The sequence below is a fragment of the Ursus maritimus genome, unplaced genomic scaffold (genome assembly GCF_017311325.1).
Source record: "Ursus maritimus isolate PB19 unplaced genomic scaffold, ASM1731132v1 scaffold_1, whole genome shotgun sequence".
NCBI classification, from domain to species: domain Eukaryota; kingdom Metazoa; phylum Chordata; class Mammalia; order Carnivora; family Ursidae; genus Ursus; species Ursus maritimus.
This window is the reverse complement of record NW_024423343.1, coordinates 11,275,208-11,282,732: the sequence shown is the minus strand read 5'-3', so window position 1 is coordinate 11,282,732 and position 7,525 is coordinate 11,275,208.

Sequence of the window (7,525 nt, the reverse complement as noted above, 5' to 3'; positions counted from 1 at the left end):
TCACTGACACTTCCCAGTACCAGAGACTTAACCAAAGAGAAAATTCCCAGGAAGTTCAGGTGACAGGGAGTCAGCGGGGCAGACAGATGGGATGGAGGGGAGCCCTCGCGAGGGGAGCAAGCAGACGCCCCAGCAGCACCTGCACACCGGCCGCCTAGCAGCAGCATTGCTTCTGGCAACAGCACTTCTGCTGACAGCAGCCCTTCCCACTGCCGCAGCCACAGGAGCCGCAGCCGCAGAAGCCGCAGCCACGGGAGCCGCAGCCACAGGAGCGGCGGCAGCAGACCACGGGGGTACTGCAGCAGCCCCCGCAGCAGCCGCAGCAGCAGGGGCAGCAGGCGGAGCAGCAGCCCACCCGGTAGCACCTGCAGGTGGTGCAGCTGCCGCAGCCGCCCCCGCAGCCACCGCAGCCACTGCTGCAGCCACCACCACAGCCGCCACCGCAGCCGCCACAACTTCCACAGCCACAGCACCCCATGGTGTCAGGAGAAAGGACTCAAGAGTGGTGAGGAGGGAGACTCGGGAGGCGAGGGAGGTCTGATGCCGCCTCTGCTCCACAAGCTGAGCCAGCGCCTTGTTGTTTATCTGTCTCCCCAGGAAGGATCTCACGAGGCCGCTGACACCTTCCTTGATGAAGTCATTCAGTGGCCTGGCTAATTTTAACGTTTACTTGTCTCTTAAATCTATATTTGGATGAGAACATACTTCTAAGACGTGCGTGCCGGTGAGAACGTAATATTTTTTACCCCAGGGCCTCCTCTAGTGCCTGGGCCCTTGTAAGGATTCAGTGGACAGCTATTGAGTTACATAAATGCCTGAAATATTTAAGAACAATATCAATTTTTTTTATAACCATGGGAATCTGAGTCTAGAGCCAGGTAAAATCCCGTGTTTCTGTATATACTTCTTAGTGACCATGGGTTTAAAAAAAAAAAACACACCAACACTGTTTTTCTCTCTACCGGGATTCAGGACCCACCTCTCTGTTACAAAAAACTTCCTGAAAGGATAAGTGAAAATCAAATTGAAAAGAGAAAAAGTAGGCATCCCTAACTGTATTCTGTCTCCCCTTAAAATTGCTTTTCCTGGCTCCCTGCGATTCCTTGTTCCCAAGAATCGCTTGCTCATTAAAATTTGTTTTAAGAAGTTGTGTAATATCATATGTTTAAGATATAATTGTGGGCAGCCATCTCCTACGTCATCTGTCAAGTGTGAAGTTTCTGCTGTTGTTTGTCTGTTAAATAATTGAAGGAACAAAAAATAAGAAAGGTTTCATCGGGTGGCTGGCTTTCTCTTGAGCCTCTTTCAGGTTTACAGCCCGTGGCCAGGCCCCCCATTTCAGACCAACCAAGGCCAAGGGAATGTTTATTTGAAATGATCACTCTCCATCTGGCTGCCTCTCCGGTCCCAGAGAGCCTGCGGCTGTGATGCTGGATTGTTGCAAGAACCTTCCTCTTCTGGCTACTCCAGACAATGCAGGGGAGAGGAAGCCACTCCACCCCGGTCTGTCTCTGGGCTTATGCTGCAGCCTCTGGAGGGGACACAACCCGGCTCAAGCAGGGCTGCACTCCCCCAGAACGCTCCTGTCCCTGGGTTTACAATTGGCACCTCTTTTATAAGCTTATCTTTTGAAAGCCAGAGAGGGAAGACTTAGAATGTCCTCCCATGGTCTACTTCTGGTCAACCAGAAGGCTGTCAGGATGCTTCTGGCTCTCCATCTTGGTTGCCCAGCATCCCGGGGAAGCCCTGCCGTGCACAGCAGAACCCCGTGAAAGGTCTCTGATGGCTCCTGTCTGAGACACACGCATCCCTGTCAGGCCCCTGGAACTGCTTTTTTCCTCCACTTTGGCCATAATTTTTCTATGTCTGGACTGACGATGCAACACACAACGATTTCTTTCAAAACAGAAAACTCAGAGTTTACTAAGCATGCTGCCGTGCTAAAAATAGCAGTGTTACCATGGCAAGGGTGCTCAAGAAGGAAGCAAAGAAAAGGTCTTGTGAGATTCTTCCATGGAAATTGGGCTAAAAAATAAGGGGGGTGTCAGTATATAAGGGGCTACCCCAGCAGAAGGTGGCATCAGATCTCTCTCACCTCCTGAGTCTCCCTCCTCACCGCTCCTGAGTCCTTACTCTCCTGACACCATGGGGTGCTGTGGCTGCGGAAGTTGTGGTGGCTGTGGCGGTGGCTGCGGTGGCTGCGGCGGTGGCTGTGGCGGTGGCTGCGGTGGCTGTGGTGGCGGCTGTGGTGGCAGCTGTACCACCTGCAGGTGCTACCGGGTCAACTGCTGCCCCTGCTGCACCGGCTGCTGTGGGTGCTGCTGCACTGTCCCCGTGGTCTGCTGCTGCCGCCGCTCCTGTGGCAGCAGCTCGTGTGGCTGTGGCTCGTGTGGCTGCGGCTCGTGTGGCTGTGGAGGTGGGAAGGGCTGCTGCCAGCAGAAGTGCTGCTGCCAGCAGAAGTGCTGTAAGAAGCAATGCTGCTGCTAGTGGACAGTGTGTGGGGGCTGCCGGTGCCCATTCAGTTGGTAAGACTTCCTTCTTCCTGTTGCTCTTCCCCCACCTGATGGTCCTGAAAATACCCTTTTCCTGTCTTTCTTTGGTGCCTTAAGTCCGTCCATCAGAAGAGTCCTGAAGAGAAGGCATCTACTGGAAAAAATACAGCCAGACACCAGAGTAATTGTGCAAATTACTAATGAAATCATGTTTGATGGAAATATCAGTTCTATCTTTTCCCACTTTTTCTTGTCATCATGCATAGTTTTTCCCCCTTTTTCCCTTCCTAGTCATTATATAATACTGTCTAAATTTCCTAATAAAATAAAAACTAGAAGTCCATACAAAGTGTTCTTTTTGCCTTTGTCGTGTATGTGCGCATGGAATCCTGGTTTGTTCTGAAACTTGAGAGCAAATATACCTTTGCATGTTTTTAAAACCCTTGTAGCAGTCCCAAGTTCGAAGCCCTAGCCGGGTCTCTGGGGACCACCCTCTCCCCTCAGTGAAACTTCACTCTCCTGCCAGCCTCCTCCCTTCCTTACAGCCCAGTGCGCCGACTCCCCGGGAGACGCGGTCTCCATGTATTGATGTAACGACATGGCCCTTCAGTGGCTATTCCTTAAGCCCTACATGGGCCTTCCCCCCAGGACCCAAATACAGAATTTAATGGTGGGCCTGAGACCATTTGGGCTTTCCATGGGGTCTCTTTGGTGGAAAGAGTCAATCTTTTCCTTTTCCTCTTTCTAAAGTTTTTTGGTGTATGCAGTTTTCTTCTTTCGATTATTTCAGTTCACCGCAGCATAACAGACATGGCCTTGCTGGGATCTGGCCTGGAAGTGGGCTATCAGCATGTGGAGGGTGGGAATATGATCACGGAGATCAGATATTCCACACAGAGAGGGGATGATACAGCCAGGCTCACTTGAGATTTGGTGTCGGGGTGGGGCCCCTTCTAGTCTTGAAAAAACTCTACGACTCTCTGCTTCCTGGGGCTCTGGCCTATAAACTGGTGTCCACCAGAGACATATGGACATAATCCTAAGATCACAAATTGACTTAAATCATCTGTAGACTTAAGAATACTCTACAATATCCCATTACATAATGGGATGAGGCTTGGATGTGGGGCAGGAGAATATAACTGCAAAACTTCCAGACAGGTAAAAGCCAAGGTGAGGGCTGAGGTAAGAGAGAGAGTGAGAGAAATGAAAGTGAAAACAAAACACCTCTCACTTAAAGTAAGTTGGCAAAGTTTCAAAAACTCTTTGTAGTAGGAAGCCTCTAACATGGCTCCCAATGATCCCTGCCTCCTGGTGTTCACACCCTTGTGAAATCACCTTCTCTTGCGTATGAGCTGGCTCTAGTGGCTAATGATGAGAATAGCACAAAAGTGACAGGATGCCACATTCTTGATTAGGTTACAAAAATCTGTGACTTCCCTCTTCAAGCCAGTTCTTGATTTCTTGGCTTGCACACTTTGATGAAGCAAGCTGATGTGTTGGAGAGGCTCACGTGGCCAGGAGCTGAGGGCAGTCTCCACTCAACAGCTAGCAAGGAATTGAAGCCTTCTGCTCAGTGGCCATGAGGAACCGAATCCTGGCAACAATTACATGAGCTTGGAAATGCATCATGCCCCAGTCAATGCCCTGCCTCCTTGAGATGACCACAGTGCAGTCAACACCTTGACTTCCTGTAGGACACCCCCCCAGAGGGCTCGGCTAAGGTGTACCCAGATTTCTGACTCAGAAACTGTGAGATAATAAATGTGTGGCATTTTAAGCCATGAGTGTTGGGGTAGTTTGTTATAAATACTAAATAACTAACACACATTTAAAAACATCTAATGTTAAGAAAGGGCAACAAAATAAAGTTGGAACATGAATTCATTTCAGATGAAACTGACTTTATAGAACTAACAGTGTCCTTTAAATATTTTTTGGATCTTTCAAACAATAAATAAGAGAATGCTTTCCATAAAAAAGAAGAGGATTGATAGTGAAAATACAGGTAGAAACAAAATAAAAATAGGTTGATATCAAAATCTCAGGAATAAAAAAAAAGTGTGAGTTGAAATAAAAACTCAAGCAACAAAATAAGACACCACCAAAGACAGAATTTGTGAATTGCCAGATGGATATCAGGTGTTCACTTGCACACAGCAGAGAGAAACAGAGTCCCAGAGTAGAAACTGAAGTAGTCTGTCTTGACGTGGTATCTAGTCTGGGAAAAAGGTTTTAAAGACTTTCCCAATAGGGCTGCCTCCTATGCCCAAGGATTTCTTTCTACTACCATCAAACTTACTCACCTGGACTTAAATTCCAGATACCCCTGGATGGATAAAATTTCAGTCAACTTTTACTCTGCTAAAAACACTGGACTCCAAAGTATCATGAAGCAACGGTAGCATTTTCCATTATGACTGTTATTGAATATTGAGTTGCTTAAAATTAATTAGAACACTTTTGCTCATACAGATCAAGTAAGAATTTAGTAAACAGTTCATCTGTTTCTTTTCTATGGATACCAACTAGCCAACACCACACGTATCTGTGAGTTAGACTATTCTGACCTCTGCTTTGGCTCCATTGTCCATTATGGTAACCATACCCATCTTTTCTTTAGCAACTCAGTGCCTCCGTGTGGCCCCTGCCACCCTAGGATCCCATGACCTCCATTGTATTTAAGTATCCCAGTTCATTGGTAACATCTCCCATTTAAATTTCTGACCTAAAGAGCAAAGCAGCCACAGAGTTCTTCTAGAATGGTAGACTGCTCTCACGAATGTCTTCTCACAGTTATGGTAAAAGGTGTGTCTTCTGGATCCTCCCAAGTTGGGTGAACAAATCCACATGATAAACCCACTCTAATATCGTAATTTCCCTACGCTTTTGAATACCTTCCTCTAGAGCATAACTAGGCAGTTCTGGCAATTCAACTCACTTAGTGTAGACCCCTTATGGCTTCACGTTTCAGCTAACCAACCAACCTGGCAGCCCATATCAACAAATTCTGCTTGATCCAACTTTATGTTCCTTCTACCATGATCCCACAACCTTAAGACCCATTCCCACGCATATTATCTAGATTTCTGTCTATACAAACTGGGAGAATCATGCAGCTCTTTTGGAGTGTAATGCCTCTCCACACATTTTGTGCTTTCCCTTTTGCGGCCTGCTGAAACTTGAGTCTAGTTAAAAGTTTAGAAGCAAAGGGGGATGGTGGGGTGGGTCTGAGGAGACTCAGCAATGTCTTGCTACCTTGGCTGACGCCATTACAGGACTATCTCATTAGGCAGGGTTGGAAGGGCAGCTTCTAATGGCAAAGACCTGGGAGATCTTGGGCTGAGATATCCCCAGCTTTATTGAGATCTGACCACATGTTTCCATTCCAGTTTTCAGGATTCCATTCATTCCCAGTGAATGTCCTCCCTTTATCAGAAGACACCCTGCAAGGTTAGGAATTCAGTTTGCATTGTAAAGCAGCCAATCACAGAATGAGACTCTGGGTTTGGTTATCAGAAATCTCAGCTCTGTGGCTGCAGGAGATAAGGGTTTATTTCAGGGAAGGATTAGAGCTTTCAGGACATTAATGTAGTACTCGAGGTGGGAATTTGAAGCCCTGAGCTCATCCTTTTTTCTCCCTTATTTTCTCCAGTGCTGTCAGGAGCAACCATCCAATTCCATCATTCTCTTTAGTTTAACTGAAATAGTCTAAGTTGACAAATACATGGCAATCCAGAACCTCACTCTCTACGGGTACTTGTACTGTGCTGAATATTGTCCCCCCCCCCAATTTATGTTCATCTGGAACCTATAAATGGGACTTTACTAGGGTCAACCCTAAATCCAATATGATTGGCCTCCTTATACTAAGAGGGGACTTCGGACATAGAGACAACGACACATAGGGAGAACATCATGTGACAATAGTGGAACAAATTGGAATGATGTGTCTACAAGCTATGGGATGTTAAGAATTGCCAGCAACTGCTCAAAGCTAGGAAGAGGCAAGGAAGGATCCTTCCCTAGACCAAGTTTTCAGAGAGCAAGTATGGCCCCACCAACACCTTGATTTCAGACTTCTAGATTCCAGAACCATGAGAAAAGAAGTTTCTGCTTAAAGTGACTCAATTTGTGGTCATTTGTTATAAGAACATTAGGAAACTAATATAGTATTTGATTAAGAGTGTCCAATGCTGACACTTGTGAGTCTAAAACCACATCATGTCCTGACTACTAGCGCCTTCCTTATGACTGGAAACAGATTCATAGTGGCTTTAAATCTAACTAGATCAGATAACCAGTTCCAGAAACCCCAGAAACTGTTCGGAAAAGTCGTTCTTATAAATCTGTCCTCTATAACCACTCCTGGAACCAAAATCTGTATCAATCAGAATTCAGCCTGAGAAACAGAACCAGTGGAGATATAGTTATTGAAAAATTTATTTCAAGTTGTTGGCTTACTTGGCTGTGGGGGCTGAGGAGGCCAAGTCCAAAATTCATAGGGCTGGCCATCGGGACGGGTAGGCTAGAACTCTCGGGCATGTCCTCAGATGGAACTTCTTCCTCTGGGAAGGCTCAGTTCTGCTCTTAAGGCCTTTCAACTGATTGAATTGGGCCCATCCAGATTATCTAGGGTAATCTCCCTTACTTAAAATCAACTGATTGTGACCTTTAATCACATCTGCAAAATCCATCGCAGCAACAGCTCCATTAGTACTTGTTTGAATAAATAAGGAACTTGGCCTAGTCAAGTTGACACATAAGACTGTCACAAATTGCAACAAACTTATCCATTAGTTTGAAAAGAACTGAAATCATTACAATATGCAATCTTTTCATGTAGAGTCATGGTAAAGTTTAATAAAAAATTTTTCCTTAATTTTTTTGGCCTCATTTTATAGGAATTAAATGATTTCTCCATTCTAACTTTTTGGTAGTATACAGTATGAGTATAATAATAACGGTTATCACATGTTGATCATTTACTATGCATCAGGCCTGCACTAGAAACTTCTTTATTACTCAAACCA